The 20,527-nt window shown below is 41.6% G+C and overlaps 1 protein-coding gene and 1 long non-coding RNA gene across 6 annotated transcripts in view; one reads left to right on the forward strand and one right to left on the reverse strand.

Moving 5' to 3' along the window:
- Window positions 1-7,439, reverse strand: part of GRM3 (glutamate metabotropic receptor 3) — a 106,420-nt gene extending 98,981 nt beyond the window's left edge. For 3 of the 5 annotated variants that reach the window (XM_080555365.1, XM_080555364.1, XM_080555363.1), the window contains exons 1-2: window positions 6,697-7,426; window positions 1,818-1,873 (exon numbers count right to left, since the gene is read on the reverse strand). The gene's annotated coding sequence lies outside the window, so the exon portion shown is untranslated. Of the gene's footprint in view, window positions 1-1,817; window positions 1,874-6,696 lie in introns of all 5 variants that reach the window. The other 2 variants (XM_080555367.1, XM_080555366.1) reach the window with 2 other exon arrangements.
- Window positions 1,884-20,527, forward strand: part of LOC308177856 — a 35,279-nt gene continuing 16,635 nt past the window's right edge. The window contains exon 1 of the long non-coding RNA XR_013939458.1: window positions 1,884-6,556. This is a non-coding gene — a long non-coding RNA (uncharacterized lncRNA). The remainder of the gene's footprint in view (window positions 6,557-20,527) is intronic.

A 20,527-nucleotide genomic window follows, 5' to 3' on the forward strand; every position in this document is an offset into this window, starting at 1 on the left:
AATCTCACCAAAAGTTATAAAGAAGTAGGTTTTTTTGTTGTGTTGTTTATTTTTTAAAAAACTGCCTCATCATAGCAGAATCAATTATGTTTTTGTATAAAATATCAAATTTTTATATACTCTTACAGGTAAAGATAATTTTTGGCATTCTTTAACCATGTAAGCAGATCCAAGCAACCAAACTATGCTAACACCTCAGAACTGAACGCTCTATGTTTTACTGCACAATATCTTTTTTTTTTTTTTCTCTGCTTCCATCATTTTGTCTGTTTATCTGTCCTCTCTTCTCAAAAAAATATGTAGAAGCAGCGAGAAGAAAAAAAAAGTCTGAGTTCTGGAAACATCCCCAGAAATTACTTATCTTTTTTTTTTTCTTTAAGTCAGATCTCTTTGGGTGTGTGATCCTAACAGCAGGACAACCAATTTCGGCTAAGCTTCACTATATATTTAACTCACAGTTATGCATATGTGACATTTTCATATGCTATCAGAGCAATTTCTTCTCATGCTTTCCTAATAATTTCTTCACTGGTTGATGCAACCACCATGAATAAAATTAATAATAACAATATAAATACATAATAATAAAAAAAATTACATAGAAATTGCTAGGCAGGAAGTATCAGATCAGGAAACAGCTCAGCCATAACTGCTTTATAAAACATACAGGTAGAAATGTTCGTTCAAGTTCCACTGCAAGTTTCCCATCAGGTAGACGTGGCCCATACAAGCAGGAGCCAGTACGGGGTGTAAGGAGCCCTAACCACAACACCATTACATAAAAGAGATGGCAACCATCCCAGCACTGTGAGTTGAATATTGAAATGATCAGGAGCTGCTGTGTGTACCCTACGCAAATTAGTCAAGGACAGCAAGGTCAGTGATGATCTAGGAGCCTCTCAGGGCATACACTAGCTTTACATAGGGTTGTATTCCTCACCAGAGAAGAGGAGTGTGCCTGGCTCACAGTGCCCTTTCTTCCCACAGCAGAAGATTGGGGGTTCCCCAACAGCTCCCGCATCTACTCACACTTACTGTTAGTTAGGTATTGGTGGAGCAGGGAGCTACACTTGAATTACTCCTGACAAAAGCCACAGGTGGGTAAAAAAAAATCAGAATATTGTATCTTTTCACCCTCCACTGATTAAACAATATTTAGGAACAGACTTAAAACAATCTTATCTCCCAGCCAGTGACGATGTAACTATTGTAAGCAACTTCTAGTAGCAATTTACTTCTGCCAATTTAGCAATTGATTTAGATGTTGAAATAGGGGGTTGTAAGGTTTCCAAGCCCTTTTCAAATGGTGTCCCATACTACACTCCATAGATTGCTTAAGGAGGTAGCCTAAGCTAACTATTCATTTTTATTCTATTCTATTCATTAGAATATAATAGTTCATTGAGAACAGACCTGCAAATATTATCAAGTCCAAATGCCCTTCATCTTTCTTCTCATGGACACCTTAACTTTAACACACTAATTCTCCTAACACAGTTCTGATCCATGAATTTACTGACTTTGTGGTCACCCAAAGAGCTTTGGACTTCATTCTCCCACAGGTGTGCTTGCTTTGTTTTTCTCTGGACCCTGACTACTTTTTCCTTGACTTCCTAAGTGACCCATCAACCTGCTTTTACTTCCTTTGTTTTTATTGCACTGTCTCTGGATTTTACCCAGAACTTGTACAAGACTACGTGTTTCCCCTCCCTCCTCTCAAGGGTATCCTGATTTGTTGATGTGTGTTCACCTATGGTCACTGTATGTTGATACCTTGTAAGACTTCTTGGTTATCATGGACTTTAAAAATCTTTTACCTTTCTCCTCTCCACCTAGCTTCTTTATCTTCTTTCTCTCTTATGACTTCAAATTACTGTGGAAAAAAAAATAAATCAGTTTTACATTTTCTCTACTAGCTTGCCGTACCATCTCCAATGCTGTTCCCTACTTTAGTCAATATGCCTGAATGCAATCTTTTTGCTTACAAAATTTTGCAGTTATTGGTTCCACAACACATGCAATATTTTAGTCCTGCTATTTGGACCACAGGGTAATTTCTGATCTCATCAATGTCAGTTTCTTCTTTGTCGCCTTCATCTGCTTTTACATCTCCTCAGCCCACAACTGACTTACCAGTCCATTTACTTTTCTCTCAGCTTGAATAGTCATCTGAGTGTCTTTACTGCTCTTTCTTTCCTTTCCTATCAAGCTATTTTATTCTCTTTATTTTTTCCCATTTTGTCTCCTACAGCTCTTTCCATTTTCCTGAAACATATTTTTGGTCTTCATGACTGTTCTCTATTCACCTTTCTAATGGAGCATTTCAGAGTCTAAGAGCATCCACCAAAAGTCTTCCCCAAGTTCCCATTTCATTTTTGAAGTGTTTATAATCCATTCTCTCTGTACACTCTGTCCTCGATGCATATTTAATATAGTTTATATACATGGTCATCACCCTGTATTCCTTTGGATTCCTTTGAAAATGACTTTCAAGGTCAAGGTCATCAGTACCATCAAGGTCAAGTCACATGCTAGATGTAAAGTGCTCTGAGGGAAGGCTGCCTCTGTAATTGGGGTTAAAACCATGCGTGTAGATAAGTTGGGTCTTAGAAGGTTTGGAAAAGCTGCCACACTGCTACATAGGTTTTTGATACAACCTATTGATTTACGCAAGGAGCCCGTAAGTTCTTACAAAAGCAGTACAATCACTAACTACCTAAACACTCCCATAATCTCAGCAGAGCTATGAACAATAGCATGATAATGGTTCCAGCTACATCATCTTGTATTTGAGAGGGCCAATATGAGATGAAAGCAATATAGTTCTACAGCCTTTATTTTTGTATAATTTGGTAAAGCTCTAGTAAATTCTCTTCTCTTTGACTTTAATAGGTTCATTGCGATTTACCCCCATATGAAAATCTGCTGCATTGCTTTAGAAACACAGCTAGGTAGTATATTCCTTGGAGTATGTTGTTAAAAATGAACATCCCTGAAACAAAACACTGGAGAACCTTGTTGGACAATAGATAAGCCAGAAAATTCATTTAGGTCACCCATTGGATTCTGGGTTTACTTGAAAAAAAAGAACAAATTGCGCTAATCCATAACAGTTAAAACACATCTAACAAAGAACTGTATTTCTGTCTCAGTGGAAATATCTGACAATTGCACTGAGGCTGTTCCCAGGCATCATTATACTCAGGAGAAATTCCTATTTTTTTTTTTTGTCATTTTACTCCTACTACTGAGATTAAACTCATGATTTTCAAGCCAATTTGTATTTTCATAAAACGAAATATGTGCCAGATTTTTCTTCCAGTTTAGGGCTAGATTATCACAGTGAAAGTTGGCTGAATGTTCATAGTCAGAGACAGTGACAGTCAGAGATGTAGGAAGATGACATCAGCTGAATACTACGCTCCTTTCCTTCCATCTTTGGAGCATGTCTTCACCACCGTCAGGCTCTGGACATCCAGTGCAGGGTGCAGGGACAGGGTGGCATCACCCTTCTGCTCACCCTTGTCTCTGGCTGCATTGCAAATGCAGGGGTTAAAAGTACAAACTTATTCTTTGCACTAAAGTGGAGAGTGAGAAGATAATCATCTCTAACCTAGACTAAGTTCTAGATTGCTTAAGACCAACTGTCAGTTTTATATCAGCAAGCAGAAAGAAAAGCTGTTCAATATTGCATGATCTTCTTCACGAGAGCTTATGTAGCTGATTGTAGTTACACTTATTCACACACCAACTATAATGCTCTCTGATCCTGGAGCGTGTCAAACGTCTCTGTGTTGTTCAGTGGCATTCTAAGAGTGATAGTATGCCTACAATTTTACCAACTTGAAAAATTCATACTAATTGATCAATAACTACAGTCCAAGTTGTAAGAAATGAGCGGCAGAAATCCTGACAAACATTTTACAGGGCTTGGGAAAGAGCTTTCTGAAACTGAACAGAGTGAAGTCCTTTCTGCAGGATGCTAGTGGCAAGTTCAGCATCCTCTTAGGGAGGATCTTGTGCCCCATGAAAGCTTTAGGCTTGATTCTGAAATCACACTGCTAAACCAGGCTGTACACCTATTAGGGAATTTAGCCCACCAGATTCAAAGGAAAAAATGCAGATTGACCCCAGCATAAGTGAGGACCGGGTCACTCAGGTCTTACAGTATTCTACATGGGACTCTGTGAAGCTCAGGATAATTTACTTTCTGTGGGACACTTCTGTGACAGAAGTGCATTTGCACGAAACATCTGTAGAGCTCTTCATTTAAATGCTGGCATGCTTTCTTACACCTTTTTCATTTCCATATTCAGCTCTACTTAAGTAATCACTGAATTGGATTATGCCACTATTTCTAGTGCATTTCTTTTCTTTTGTCTTTCCAGTCTAATTAACTAAATTTCTTCCTTACTTTTCAGTTAAGTATAAAAACATCAAGTGAATACAGAAAGATATTTTACCCCTGCATCTTGCTTTACATTCAGTCCTTCAATGATAAAATTAGAATCCTACTCTTAGACGAGGTGTCAACATTTGCCTAACTTTATTCATAGAAGCTTATAACTAGGTCACCAGCACAAGTCACCCAGACAAAGATCAATTGCAATTACAGAAGTGTCTTAGCTCTGGGATGAAATTCTCGTTTTAGTGTACTTGATAACAATGCAATTTTGTTTAATTTACAGAACAGTAAAACAACTGGTGGATTTTCAATGTTAAAGCACTTTTCATATTATATACATAATGCAAGACTCTAGAAATAGAGAGAGCAACAGTGCACGGTGTCATTCTCAAAAGAAAGCAACAAGCAAAAGAGCTACAGAAATTAGAGTATGAATTATTCTAACAGAGGACAAATTAACTTGCATTGTTCCTTAAGTAAGCCATTTATTAAGAAGGATTTGCAAGGATTGTTAATGATTTCACCCAAAGAGTGAACAGAAACATTACAGAAGTACAATCGTTCCCTTACCCTAAGTGTGAATAAAGCTGGCTTAAAGTGCATTTTTTCCCAGTGTAACTGAGGAAGTTACATTCTCTCGTATTACTTGCATTTATCAACATAAACAACAGCAGAAGATGTCATGATGATCTAGGTGTATTTGGAGAAAACGAAAAAAGGTCTCCTAAAATATGCAGTTAATCAGGTGGGTTGTGTGCTTTTCAAATTGTTTTCATGCATATTTAATCAACCTGAGGCATATACTTATGCAAGATGAAATAGGTACCAGTCTGTGTCCCAGGCTGCTCTGTTTCACAGTCTTCCAATACAGATTTTTTTAAAACTTGAATTAATTATTTAAAAAATGCTCAAAAAACATTTTCAGCAGGTGACATAAACCAAGAAAAAGCCAAAGAACTCACAAACTAGCAACAAATCCTTAGCTCAGTTCAATAGTTCAATGCAGTATCAGTAAGATGACTAGATTTTCTATAATTGCTTGTGTTTTTATCTTTTTTAATCAAGATTGCTGAAATACAGGGATGTATGCATTAAGCATGGAAGCACTGAAATAGCATAGGGGGAAAAAGTCTCCCAAATATCCTCCATTCCTCAAAACCCTACCTACATGCTAGCATGGAGATACACTTTCTCACACCCACATGTGTATCTCTGTAGAAATGTGAGCCTGACACACACACATAGGTGAAACATATGTAGCCACACACCTACAGAACTACACACAGATAAATATCACCTAGGAATAAACACACATTCCTATGAATCTATACACATATACACCTATATGCACCTAAGCGCACACAAGCATAGGTATACACAAACATACATCCAGAGACATGGGAACATAGGCAAGGTGCATACATAAGCACAAACAACTCTAGAAGCACCCACATATACCTATACAGCTAGATGCATACTCACATGGACAGATAGATATACAAGCACATATGAAGGAGAATTTACATTAGCTCTATGATCCCTGCAATTTTCTCCTTTCTTTTTGAAGCCTTCCAATTTTAGGACCCTGGGGTGAGCTGGGTCCCTGGGAGACACCTCTGCAGGAGCAAAGCCCTTCCACTTTCTTTAAGGTTCCCCACCTCTCTCCCAGCAGCAGATCCAGGGAGATAAGCTGGGTACCCAGCACAGCTCTCCCAGCTGCTGGCTCGGCACTTTCCAGCCCAGCTTAAGGAACGGGAGAGGACAGCATGCTTAAGATCTCCTCCCTTCACCCCCAAAGCCTGCCTCTATGGGAGCAGGTACCTCTGGGCAACATCTGGACACAGCTGCTTTGCCCAGGGCAAGCCAGCCCCTTTATGCCCACCTCCCCCCATCCAGCTGTGAAGCACCGGGGTCTCCCTGCACCCTACCTCCCCACCACAGGAGTGACAGCCTGAGCCCCCCAGAACCACCCTCTCCTGGCCTCTGGCTCCCATCAGCAAACCTCTTTGCAAAACGCCGCTCTAAACTTTTTTTTTTTTCCCCGTGGCTGCACAGCCTGCAGTCCTCCGGGCAGAGGCTGCATCTCCTCGGGAGAGCAGGATGCAGGGTGCGGGTTGCAGGGACCCGGGATGCAGGGACCCGGGATGCAAGGTGAGGGTTGTGAGGACTGGGATGCGGGATGCAGGGATGGATGTGAGGACTGGGATGCAGAGATCCGAGATGTGGGATGCAGGGATCGGGATGTGGGATGCAGGGACCAGGACGCGGGCTAGCAGTGCCCAGCTCCTTACCGTGCCGTGAAGGTGGGTCCCGGCGAGGGTCTCCAGCTGCTCTCGGGCATCGCGGGCCTCCTGATGTGCTCGTTAAACATCCACCGGGGAGTCTCACCCCCCAAACTTGCGTGAGCTGCTTCCTCTGGGAACAGTCACGGCCTCTCCCCCCCACTTTGGATCAGATCCCGATGGAAACTCATCAAGGCCTCCTAAGCGGTCGGGGGTAAGGCTGGGAGGGAGGAGGAGGAGAGAGGGACAACGGGAGGGAGACACTACGATCACCAAGTAATCGTCCCCTTCCCTTCCCCTCGCCTCTGGAGCACCCGCTTCCCGTTCCTCCGAGCAACTTTGCCTCTCCTTGGCCAGGCAGCGCCCGGTACCAGCGCTGCTAATTGGGGTCCCCTTTCGCAGCCTGGCATCTTTCTAGATCTCCTCTCCTTCCCGGGCAAAGGGGATTGGCGCAAAGCTTTAAATTAGGAGGCGACCTAGAGTTGCAAAGGCAAGGAGGGAGAGCCGGCTGGCGTTCGCAGGCTGCCTCTCCCGGCACTCGGGGCGTGCGGTAGCTCTGCGGAGGGGCTGCCTGAGGCTTATCCCTACCATTTATTCATTCACTGCGTTCCTACGTCTAACTTGGGAGCTGCCTATTGCTCCTGGCACGGCCGGGAGCGGGGCTGTGGCAGGGAGCCCTTGGAAGGGGACCCGCCGCCGTCCCCATGCTGCGGGGCTGTTTAACGGCACGGGCAGAAGAGCAGTGGGGTCCCGCGGGGGGGGGGGGGGGGGGGGGGACGACAGGGAGGAGGTAAAGGAGGGGGGGGAGAAAAGACACGGGGACGCTGCTGTCGCCTGGCAACCCTGCATCCCTGCCCCGAGCATCCTTCCCTCAGCCGCCTGATTGGACGTGGCCGGGGGGTGCCGCCCCTCCGAGGATGCTGCGCCCCAGCACTGCGCCTTGGCGCATCCTCAAAAAGCCGGGAGCGGGCAGGGGACCGCGAGCAGAAGCGAGAGCCGAGGCAGCTCAGGGTGCTGTGTCGCCGTCCTCTGCCTCCCCTCTTCCAGCTTTGCTTCTGCTCTACACCTCCTAGAAAAAAGAATAATTTGTATGCATACAGATCCAAATATACAAACATATCTGTTTATAGGTAGATAAGCAAACACATATCCTACATATTCTACTTGCATTATCTATATTCTCTATGTTGTCTCTCTATATTCTCTCTCTGTTTCTAATGCTCCCATAAGGGAAGACAAAAGAGAAATTGTTCCTGGGAAAAGAGCACTCCAGAGTGCAGCAAAGCTGGATGCGAAAGCAAAACAAAACAAAAAAACCTACGTTTTGTGGTATATAAGTTTGAAAACCAAAGGGTTACACCACCCAAAATGTTAACAGGAGGTCGTGGTCCTAAAGAGAGAATTAAACACCACGAGGTGAGTGCAACATCAGGGAGGGTGGATGGATTGACTTGCTGCATGGGGCACTCACCGCTGGAATGAGATGTGGCTGCACTGCTCATTCTCTGCTAGGGGGGACGGTGAGCAGCTGCTTCCTGCTGGTAGAGTGTGGCATGGAGATGGTGTCTGTAAAATCCCACTACCTCCCTCTCCGTTACAGCTTCTGTCGGGACACGGTGCATTTCTCACCTCTGAATGTTCAGCGGGGAGAAAAAAACCCATCCAGTTCTCCTGGAGTGCTTCCCCCACCCTCAGGCTTGCCCCCAGCCCAGCTCCCCACTTGCTCACCGTGAGCGCTCAGGTAAGACAAAGAAAGAGGCACTGCAGTCAGGAGCTGCAATCCAGCAACTCACGTGGGGCCACTATTGTTCCAGCAGCCCCAGTTCCAGTAAGAAATTAAGCCAATTCAAAGAAAGATGAAATAAAACAACAAAATCTATCTCTTGTTTTTAATCTTTTGTGTTAAGTTATTTAACATCTCTTTACTTTTGTGATCTTCCCATTACATTTCAGCTGCTTGGCTAATTTTATAAGAGTATTTTTCTTGGAAGCCAAGGACATTTGCTAAGATGTGCATGTTAAACTGTTTCATTAAGGACTTCAAAGTTAAGCTGGAAGCAAAATGAAGTAGTCCAGTTCCTCTCAGGGTTACTCTACTGTAAATTGGATTAAAAGTACATAAGACATTGCAGTAACATCAGGGCAAGCTGGAATAAGTAGGAAATCAGTCTCCTGTCCTTTAAATCACAGCACAGTGTGACAAACAATTCTGCAATACTTTTTTTTTTCTTTTTTTTTTTTTTTTTTCACACTCTTGCAGGCTGATTGCCAGGAAAGTCTAGTGGAAAGGAGGATCTGATTCTGCATTGTCTTGTACACAGTAGTCAGGGCTCGAAGTGAGTAGGAAAGTAACTTTTTGGTTGGATAGGATATAAAACCCACTGTGTATGAAATTGGTCACCATAGGCACCAAGTGGAATTTGGCTCAGAGATACTGTAAAATTTTCAGCAGGCAACTTTTGTAGGGGCAAGGCAACCTGGTCACTCATGTCTGTGCTTCGAGAAGCATCCTTGGCACAGATGGCTTATTCTTTTTCCATACTTGCTGCTATGCAATGTCTCGTAACAGTCCCTAATGCTGCTACCCCTTGCATTTCCATCTGATTTATGGCTACTGAGAAGCAGGGGAGTAAACCCACCCAGCTGGCCAAGCTGCAGGTGAAGACACGTGGGTTTCAGTCCTACTTTCTGCCAGTGCTCTTCCTCTGCTGGTTCTCCTGGCACAGTGGGGTCACTTTTCATCCATCAGAGCATCTATACCAGTCATCCCCAAAACAGGTTCTGGTGATCTTATTCCTGTGTATGACGGGCAGAACCACCTTTATGTTTTGTAGGGAAAATATCTGTGCTGCTGTTCTTTCTGGGGACGGCACCTGCTATGTGCAAAAGGTGCTGTGAAGATGCAGTCCCACACTAAGCATGTATTTTCAGACAGTCAGTTACTGAGATGAGTACACACAGTGGTACGACGCAAGGCAATCCAGAGCTCTAATACGCTGTGCTTGGGTGTTACTAGGCAAATTGCTCACTTGAAGCTAAATTGTGCACCTTACGATACACTTGAGTGCAGATATACCCACGGTCAGACACAGCAATCAGACAGCGTAAGGTCTGTCCAGGGACAGCTCTGAGAAAATAATCAACAGCCCTCAGTGTCTTTGACCTGGATCCAGAGAAGGAGTCTTAATATGCTAGTTATTTATTTATTTTCTTTCAGACAGAATAAAGTAAAAGCAGAATTAAAAGTTTCTGAAATAGAGATATTTTGCTTTTGTGAATTACCTCTTAGTGATATAATAGCTCTAGCAATTTAAAAGATAGATTCCTTTCAAAGTGAGTTACCACATCATATTATACTGAGCTCACAGGAAGGTTTGATGAGCAGAAGAGTTTGTTTTTATAAAACTCTTGAATGTAATTAATTAACAGGCTTACCACCACAATTAAACAGGTGCGTATCTTTCTTAAATGGAATTTCAGCAGGAGTTTCAAGATTGTACACCTGGGAACTTTCCAATTTTACATTTGATGGCAAGATACTGTTCCAGAAGAGCACTTTGTAGGGTTCCCTAACTTGCTATAAACAGCTGTTTTGAGACACGCTCAAGTTATTTGCAGATTAAAGCCTAAAGCAATGCTTTAGGAAAATTGCAAGTGTGCATGTACAGTCAGTGAGTGATCTATGGATTGGACCCATCCTGCCTGAATAATTCATGAGATCTATGATCTTTCCTCCTTTTCTGGGGACCTTACAGAAATGGACAGGGAATAGGGCCACGGATCAATGAGTTCTTCTGGCAAATTCCTCCCTGCTACTTGATTTCCAACAGCTCTGCAGCTGCTTCCTTTGTGTGTGACTGGGCATAATCCCATCCTGTGGCCAGTTAACCTGAGCTGACAGTGGTGGTCATCTCTACAAGATGAAGCCTGACATAGCTCAGTGGCTTGGGGTCACACATCAGCTAGAAAAGATTTGGCGTTCTCCTGAGAGTCTGCCAATCCCAGGGTGCAAAACACCAGTTTGGTGAAAGAGGCGAGTTATTCTTCCATTTCTGGGTAGCCACAGGGATCCAAATGGATCTTCACAACACTGTGGCCAAGGCAGTCTCCATCTCTGGAGATTTATGGGCAGCAAGCTTGTGGTGGCTGATGTGGAGATCTTCAAAGCCCCACACTGTCTGGCTCATCCCTCCCTGCCAATTGTAGGTGACACTGACATAATGCAGAGGAACAGCCCAACAGCACAAGGCTTTCAGAGGAACATGTAACTGTAATTAGTAATTCCAAGGGGAGATCCACAGTTATGACAAGTGTGCAGGGTCACTGTCATTCCTAAGGGCCTCATGGATCACCATGGACAGTTATGCACTGTGCCAAGAAGTGACAATCTAGTGAGTTTTTTTCCTGGGACACACATGCACTTTCTTCTCAACTGTACTGGTGGTGGATGAACTTCATCATGAAGCTTGTCATCAAAATGTAATATCTTCTTTTCTTATTGTTAAGTGGTTTTGAAGGGATTTTAGGTTAATACGCATGCTGCTAAAAGCACCCATGTACTTTCCTACCAACAACACTTATCCTCTTGCAGCTGATTAGCATGTGACATGCTAATGTGACATTGTTATTTCCTGTTATTTTCTGGGGTATTGGCCTGACACCAACATGCCTTAAGAATAAGCAATGACATACTCAGGCACTTCTTGGGCAGCATGAGCCTTTTTCAGCCAAAAGGAAGCTCTGACTACAAGGCTCAACCCAGCAAAACCCTGCACATGGCAGAAAGCTGTGCTCCATATCGTCTGTGTAAATGCAACAGCATCATCCCTTTTTCCTCTAAATCCTAGGACCATCAATGCCTCTACCTATCCCTCTCCTCAGCTTCCTTTTCTCCAGCCAAATTTCCCATCTCTTTCAAAGAGTCTTTCTCTGCCTTTCTTACCTTCTTCCCTCCTACACTTTAGACAGTTGTCCTCATTTATCTGCTGCCAGCGAGGACGTTCAGGTCCATGCTAGTGCACACATCCTACTTTTACACCCCAGCCATTCCCAAGCCAAAATCCTACAGAAGTTTGTACAGGTGCAGGGGTGAGCACAACTCAGGCTCTGCCTGGTGTATGCCTGGTATGTGCAGCATGCTTCAAACCACTCTTGTCCATTGCTCTGGAGACAAGTTCCACTGTCCTCCCTTAGTCTTCCCTTATCTCTGTGGTATAGGAGGCAATATTTGACTTTTGAGAGGATGCTAGCCTTTCCCAGAAGGAGCAGAGGTCTTCCTCATAGCGGGACAGGACATGGCACAGTAGCACGTTCTAGTCTCTATTATATTCTTTAAATTAATGCAGACAGACGATCCCATTCTACAAAATCCTGCCTGATACGTTTTCCTACCACATGAGTAACAGGGTACCAGATACCAGAATCACCTTACACATTTTGCTTTTGACATAAATCTCCTTTACATTCCTCTGCATTATTATTTTCTTTATTAGTATTTGAGCGGTTAGCAATCTGGCTTCTTCAAACTATTGCTTCCTCCCCACCCCAAAATCCCCTAACAGCATCTCCAGTCTTTGGAAGCATTCTCCCTTCCCCCATCTCCCTTCTCTGTAGGAATTACTGCATTTACATATTTTGTTTAAGGTGCTTAGGAATTATTGACAAGTTTGCTTTGCCCCTAGGGGGTTATGCGACGCTGTCAAGCTGTGAGCCACTTAAAGCATCGACTGGCTGGTAGAAGGGATTGCTTGTGACTCTGAATTAGGGCACGGGCCAAGAAATGTAGCACAGTGCTGTCAGGGACTGTGGCACACAGATCCATTTCCTTTATAATCCTATCATATCTCTGACCTACCACATACAGAGCAAGGCAAAAGATCTACATTTTCCCATTAGCTCAAGAGATGGGCTTCCTGCAAAATAAATTTACTCACAGCCCCTGTGCCACTGTTTTGCAAGCCTGAAAACCTTGATTTTATTATGTTGGTGAGTGTATTTCAGACACCCTTCACACTGAGAATCCATCTGGATATACTACTGTCTAAATGTCCTGCTGAGATTCTTCTTTGCCACTAGTTAAAAATGAATGGCTAAATTTATAAACAGGAAGTTTATTGTGTTTGTCTATTGAAAGACATTTTGGATTTTATCTTGGCTGGGATATCTGTTGATAGCATTTATTTTTCTTTTATTTTTCTTTCTTTTTTTTTTTTTCTTTTTTTCTTTTTCTCAACCATTTAATTTTACTAGCACTCCTGAAAGGAACAGCGAGTCCATAGTTAGAAAGCTAAAATAAAAGGACTGAAGTTCCTGGAAATGAGACTGGGGAAAAAAAAAAAAGTAAAAATCAGAGGCTAAGGACCTTGACTATCCATTAACAAAGACAAAACACTTTCCGACAAGGAAGGTGTACCTGTACTTGGAAAACTGCTGCTAGCACAAAAATATAATAGAGCAGGTAATGAGTAAAATAGCATTTGGGCTGTTTTAAAACCTTTTTTTGAACACTTTTTTTTTTTTTTTCCTGACAAAAAGTCAGAACTCTGTTGTCCTCTTGGATTTAAAAAAGAGAGGAAATACAGGCAAATTGAGGGAGCTGTATGTTTTTCTTCATCTACTTCTCTTTAAATTACACACCAGTAAATGTGGTTAGGAGAATAACTTAAGGTTGTAAAGCAATCCAAATTTAGCAAATATGAGAATTAACATTGATAGTGGAAACTTAATCCATCTCCCTTGTGCATATGCAAGTTGATACACTCTTTAATTGGTTTAATAGTCTTCTTTCTTTTGCAAAGAATCCCGACACGTTCAGCACCCTGAAGAAATAGGACTTTGTCACCAGTTTGATTTCTCTGCGTTGTTCTGTGACTCTGCCTTGTATTCTGTGTACTGTTCCATACCCTCAATTATAGAAGTAATAATACAATCTCCAGCGAAACATTCAAGTGTTTTTTTGAACTTTTTTTCCCCCATTCACTTCTACTTCATTCCTGAGGTAAGGGTGGCTGGGGAGGAGGTTGGTGGCTCTTTCTTTCACTGGCCTTTTACAAACTCTTTTCCAAAGATATGTTATTTTCAAACTTCATAAGGACATATACCTATGGGTCTTTCCTCCGTGCTTCCCATATAATAAGGGAAGGTGAAATCACCTCCAGATAGATGCTAGAGACGGTGGGCTTTGCTCAGACTTCCTGTTAGAGGGGCCTGACAGAGCTGGCTCTGTAGAAGAAGAATTGGAGAAGAAACACCTCTTCCTTTCTTTTTCCTCCTTCCTTCCTTCCTTCCTTCCTTCCTTCCTTCCTTCCTTCCTTCCTTCCTTCCTTCCTTCCTTCCTTCCTTCCTTCCTTCCTTCCTTCCTTCCTTCCTTCCTTCCTTCCTTCCTTCCTTCCTTCCTTCCTTCCTTCCTTCCTTCCTTCCTTCCTTCCTTCCTTCCTTCCTTCCTTCCTTCCTTCCTTCCTTCCTTCCTTCCTTCCTTCCTTCCTTCCTTCCTTCCTTCCTTCCTTCCTTCCTTCCTTCCTTCCTTCCTTCCTTCCTTCCTTCCTTCCTTCCTTCCTTCCTTCCTTCCTTCCTTCCTTCCTCCCTTCCTTCCTCCCTTCCTTCCTCCCTTCCTTCCTCCCTTCCTTCCTCCCTTCCTTCCTCCCTTCCTTCCTCCCTTCCTTCCTCCCTTCCTTCCTCCCTTCCTCCCTTCCTCCCTTCCTCCCTTCCTCCCTTCCTTCCTTCCTTCTTCTCTCTTTCCCATTCCTTCCTAATAATTCCTAACATCTTCTTTGTCGTTTTGTCAGCTGAGCTGGCATTTTCAGAGAACTATCCTAAGCAATAATAGTTAGAGTCCATTGTATCATATGCATAGCTGGAGTTACTTTTTCCTCATCTGCACTGTTTTACCTTCGCTGACAATGACTTTCATCTGCAATTTTATTGTACAGCCAGTCAATATTGTAAGCTTCTTTTGTATCTTGTAGCTGTTAGTCTGGCTTTTTACTATTCTGAACACCTCTCTATATGAACAAGTGTCATCTCTCATTAGTCAATCATTTTCAAGATCTTTCCAGACTATGTTTCCTAGACATGTTACTTTGTCTAGGTCCCAAAACATACATTGAGGAACACACTGGGAGTCTTCCTTTATGGTGAAAATTTAACATGAATTCCTATCCTTTGCTTCCTCATTTTCAACTGCTTCCTACGCACTCTTGTCATTGCTAAGTATCCTTGAGAGTCTTTCACGAGGGGATTTGTCAAAAAGGTTGCAAAGATTCAAATAGTGTATTCTTTGCTTATGGGCTCCAAAGTGCTCTTCAGACTTGGCTGTCTCCATATCAAGAACCTATTCCCAACAGATTGTTCTGCACATTAATTAATACTATTCCTTGCCATAGTTTCCTTAGCACTTTTTTGGTCTGACAGACATATTTATTGGTCCGTATTTCTTCAGATTACCCCCAAAATGCTTTTAAACAACACTTGACATGCTCTACTCCTTTGGTAACAGAGATGATTTAGGAAATAGCTTACAGACCACAGGCAGTAGGTCAGAAGTTTCATATCTCAATTTCTTTATCACTTGGGTCTGACAACATTTTATTGTTCATTTTATTATTATTATTATTATTATTTTTAATATCTCTGCTCTTGACATCTGCATTTGAGACAGTTCCTCAGACTCGTCACCTGTAAAGTAAGGCTTTGGTGAACACTGATGCAAAACCTTCGTTTAAGTTTCCTCTTATAGCCTTACCATCCTTGAGTGCTTCTTCTATGTCTTGACTATTTATTGTCCTCTTAACCCTAGCAGCTTTTACCTGATGCAGTAAAGAAGAAAAAAAATACTATTTCCCTTTATGTTTTTTGCACCTTAGAACATTTTTTGGCTTAGCGCATGACACTGAAGATTTTAAGCATCTTAAAATAATAACTTAAGTACTATCTGTAAGACCAGCAGGCACGCACTACAGAAGAAGGAAAATGTAAATAAACTACGGTAAAGATGAATTTCACAACTATTTTTGCAGGCATGAATATTTGTGGTCATGGGATGGTACCTGAAGTGACTTGTATGAGTATGAGGTGGATGCCAGGACTCCTAAGGTCAATTAAGTAGAATCCCAAAGTATGCTTCCATCTGCCTCTTCCACCAGTTCAGCGATACGGGATTACTTCATCAACTGTTATCATGTTGTCAAAGCTTATTGTAGAGAGCCTTGCGGAGAAATAAATGGGAAATACTTTGCTGACCCTGCTCAAAAGAATGCTCATTCTTTGGATGGGCTATTTCATTTCTGACTCCCTGACCTTTCTGGTCACACTTATAAACATTAAGAGTGTTAGAGATATTACACTACCAGTAAAAAAGACTTTTTTTTCTTTCTCTTCTTCTGTGCCTGTTTCATATTTCCTGAATTGTTTTTATGAGAGCAGAGAGAGAGTTCAACTTATTACACCAGACAGATCAATATATGTCTTTTTTTTGCACTACAGTAGAAAGATGAAGTTGGCTTAGCTGGTTTTATAGCTTACAACTAACTTCCTTTACTTGAGGCTAGGTAGACCTGAAGGAAACCTGTGCATGTTAATGAATAAAAAGGCTTAAGGATGTCTGCAGAGAAAAAGCACTTTTCCAGCACAACATGGGTCTTATTGACATTGTTCAACAAGAGAAAGAGGAAACTAGGTGCTTGCAAAAGACCTGGCATTATTTATTGTAAACAGTAAGTTACAACTACCTGCACACACATATACAAACACGTCCTACTAAGTGCTTGAGATGGGCCTGTGTTGAGAGGTGACTGTCAGAATAACTCTGAGTTTCCTAACCTGCTAGTCACACGCAAAGTAATAAAACACTTGTTAAATATATAAATGCAAATAAACACAAGGACATTTAGAAAAGTCATTTCTGAAGAATATGACGATGCTTCTACAGCAGACTGGAATATCTCCAGGTAGAAATGTATGTCAAAAAGACAGCATTATTTTTGAAGAAAAGCATTTGGAAGGACAAAGCTGAAGTTAGAGCTTCAACTGATATAATCCTGGCTAAGGCTCATAATAGTTCTCAAGCTTATGTAATTACAAGCATTGTTAAATGATTTATAGATATATACATAATGCATGTTACATAAATGTGGTGCATAGTTACCTTAGCTTAGATGTGGTGTCACTGCAACAAATACTTGTCAGTCAAAACATACAAATACTATTGCTTTAAAGCATTAGCGTTGTTTTTCAAGTTCCATGGCCCTGGAGAGGGACAGGCTGCAAAACATGAGTGCAACTCCATAAGTGATATCACAGCCTCTCAGTAGGCACTGGCGTACTCAGTGTAGACACTGGCTTGTACTGCTGAAGCCAGTCAAGATAATACTCCATTTCCTTTCCAAGTTTCCTTTCCACTGCTCCTAAAAAGTGCATCACAATTTCAGTGCTGAGAAGCACAGCTTTTGGCTTCTGAAGTGATTAGTGCATCACATAAGGAAGCACAATGTGAAAATGTAGGTATCCAATCATGTGTGGCATCTCCCATCTGAGTGTGGCAAAGGCAAGGAGCAGTTGTGTCAGGTTGGTGCTGCATAAGCCACAGCAATAAATCCCTGCTACTGGTGAAGCAGATGAGACAGGCAAAGGAAAGATTTGATTTGCCATAGATTATAATGTTAAGTGGTTGATTCACCATCCCTGGAGGTCTTTAAAAGACGTTTCGATGTAGAGCTTAGTGATATGGTTTAGCGGAGGACTTGTTAGTGTTAGGTCAGAGGTTGGACTCAGTGATCTTGGAGGTCTCTTCCAACCTAGATGATTCTGTGATTCTGTGACAATCTGAGGAACTGAGATGGAATGAAAAAGGTCAGAATCCCAGTTGACAGACTAGCTCTAAATTATACTTGCTGAGAATTAGACCTCAAGATTGTGAAGCTCCTATGGTGTAGTGGGTACAAAGGACAAATCACTTTCAGACCACTATATAGTCAATGGAGAGAAACAACACTTTTATTTATTTATATATTTTATAGCGGTATAATTGATGCAATTTTAGGCATATCTCTTAGATGTAGGATGTTAGATGATTCACATTTTTAAACTGCCTTTTTCCTCTGATAATTGTAAAACGAGTCTTGGGGGCCAACTGAAACAGAGCAACACTCTGGGCATTTGACTAGGTGTATACCTCTGTAAATGCTGTAGTTGATGTCCGTGTCTGAACCCTGAAGTAAGCTCTGACACAGGTGGGAATGAATGTAGCAAGGTAGTTGGGGAGGTCTGCAGCCTCCCTGCAGCAATGCTCATCCTCTCTTCCCATCATGAGACTGCACCGTGGCTGGGTCCAGGGGCATGGCCACAGCACAGCCACAAAATCATCCCCTTCCTTTGCAGTGTTACTAATACTGACGCTGAAGCTGAGAGGATTAGAAAAATTGAAGGAAAGAAGGAAAGAAGGAAAGAAGGAAAGAAAGAAGGAAAGAAGGAAAGAAGGAAAGAAGGAAGGAAGGAAGGAAGGAAGGAAGGAAGGAAGGAAGGAAGGAAGGAAGGAAGGAAGGAAGGAAGGAAGGAAGGAAAGAAAAAAAGGAAGGAAGGAAGGAAGGAAGGAAGGAAGGAAGGAAGGAAGGAAGGAAGGAAGAAAAGAAAGAAAGAAAGAAAGAAAGAAAGAAAGAAAGAAAGAAAGAAAGAAAGAAAGAAAGAAAGAAAGAGAAAGAGAGAAAGAGAGAAAGAGAAAGAGAGAAAGAGAGAAAGAGAGAAAGAGAGAAAGAGAGAAAGAGAGAAAGAGAGAAAGAGAGAAAGAGAGAGAGAGAGAGAGAAAGAAAGAAAGAAAGAAAGAAAGAAAGAAAGAAAGAAAGAAAGAAAGAAAATCCCTAGTGCTTTTTTTGACTTGGGGCAGCAGAGGACCACAGTAATGGATGCACCTGGTTCACCTTGATTTATACAGTAGCTTCCCAGTCACTGTCATGTATTTAATACTTTTGTGCCAGTTGGAAGTTGAAAAGTCTGGACTGCAAAAAGTTTAATTACATATTCTAATTAAAAGAAGTAGCAAAACAAAGCAAAACAAAACAAAAGAATGGTATTCTTAAGATTTACAAAAAGTTACTAAGCCTAAAATTCATTCCTATGTAAGTAAAAGCATTCCTTTAGCAAATGTGAAGAAATAACATTGAAGGCGGGGATAAAACCAACAGATCATAAGTTTTCTATTTTACAGTTATGTGCTATTTGCCTTAGAGACAGAGCAACAAATATTTTTGTAACAGACAAGTATACTGTTTTGCCCTGAATGATGCATTCATGTTTTTCAAATTTTAATGTTGCTAACAGCTATTCTTTCAGTAAAGACACATTTTTGTAAACAAATTCTGTTTACCTTATGTTATTTCCTACAGTGCAAAAACTTCTGCATATATAACTATATTAAATACAGACCTACAATATGATATGAATGGGATATATTGCAAAGCCATTTGGTGACTGAATATAAAATGAACTTTGCAGTCTATCACTTGCACTGTTTCTTAATCCATTGCTCTCAGACATTCTATTACCATAAACCCCTAAGATGCTCCTAATAAAATCATAACAAACACAGCAAGATAAAACCCAAGTCATCTCAAAAGCGGGACACACTCTAGGTCAGTTATGTTTTTTTTAATGTATACTTTTCTCCCCAAAACCTTCAGTTTTCATAGTTGATGTCTCTTTTTAATGTGGAAGGGAAGTTTATACCATGAGAATGAGGTTTTCAGCTTTTTGAGAAGACTTACCACTTAGTATAGGAGATTTCTATGTGTTTCAGCTTTCAATGCCTTCATTATCCAGTCAAAGAAAATTTATTTTAAGTATTTTGGGAGGTTTGGAGATCAGATTCACATATAGAAATTAAGTGCATGAAGACATATTAAGATGCTATCTAATTCAGATTGCCCTGGTATTAATAGAAACTCCATCTCACTGCACCTTTAAAGCCCTCGTTTTTGGTGGGTCTGCAAGGAACTTGGGAGCCTGCCTTAGTTTTTCTGCATGGTGTGGAACAACCCAGCACCCACCTCATGACTAAGCCATATTGGCACCAATGAAATGGTTAGGTTTCCTAACCATTGCTTGCCTTAGCTGTGAAGCATGATCCCAACCTACTATGCTCGTGACCTTTTGCAAATACATTTCTTCAGAGCCTACCACACACAAAACATGTCACAGGGAGTTTGTGATGTGCTTGTTCTGCACCTGAAATCCTGCAGATATTGAGACAGCAGCTCTTGCATCATTTTTAGGGGAAATGCTGATGATTTCCCCTTGGACCTCTCATTTGTGAGCTTCTTTTTAAAGACACTGACAGAATATGCAAGATTCATCTGATGAAAGACAGATATTGATAATGTAGATGTACTCCTGTGAGCTACCCATCCTGAACTTGCTTATTATATGCCTACCTTAGGATGAGGTGAATTGATATCTGAAGATGCCTTTTCCTCTCCATTGACTCAGGCAACCAGCCCAAGTGAAGGTGACTACCCTGTAAGATTAAGAGAAATGGTTCCTATTCCCAGTAACAATTCTATATTCCTTCAAATGCTTATGTAGAGGACACACTGTGGGGCCACTCATATTTGTAGGGTTACTCATATGCACCAGTGCTTCCTATATAGGTGCAACTTTCAAGAGACAGGCAATCAGATCTGGCCCTCTTCATAAAAATGGGCTCGCTCATGCTGTTCAGGGATATGATATTTCTACCTTCTTCTGGAAAATAGCTGTTATATACCTTTCCTATTGACAGATTATAATTATATATTAATTCATGATAAGATCAGCAAAAGACAAGCAGTGTAAAGAGAATATTTCAGGCCTTGTA

The sequence above is a fragment of the Anser brachyrhynchus genome (assembly GCF_964034855.1).
Source record: "Anser brachyrhynchus genome assembly, chromosome: 1".
Classification (NCBI taxonomy): domain Eukaryota; kingdom Metazoa; phylum Chordata; class Aves; order Anseriformes; family Anatidae; genus Anser; species Anser brachyrhynchus.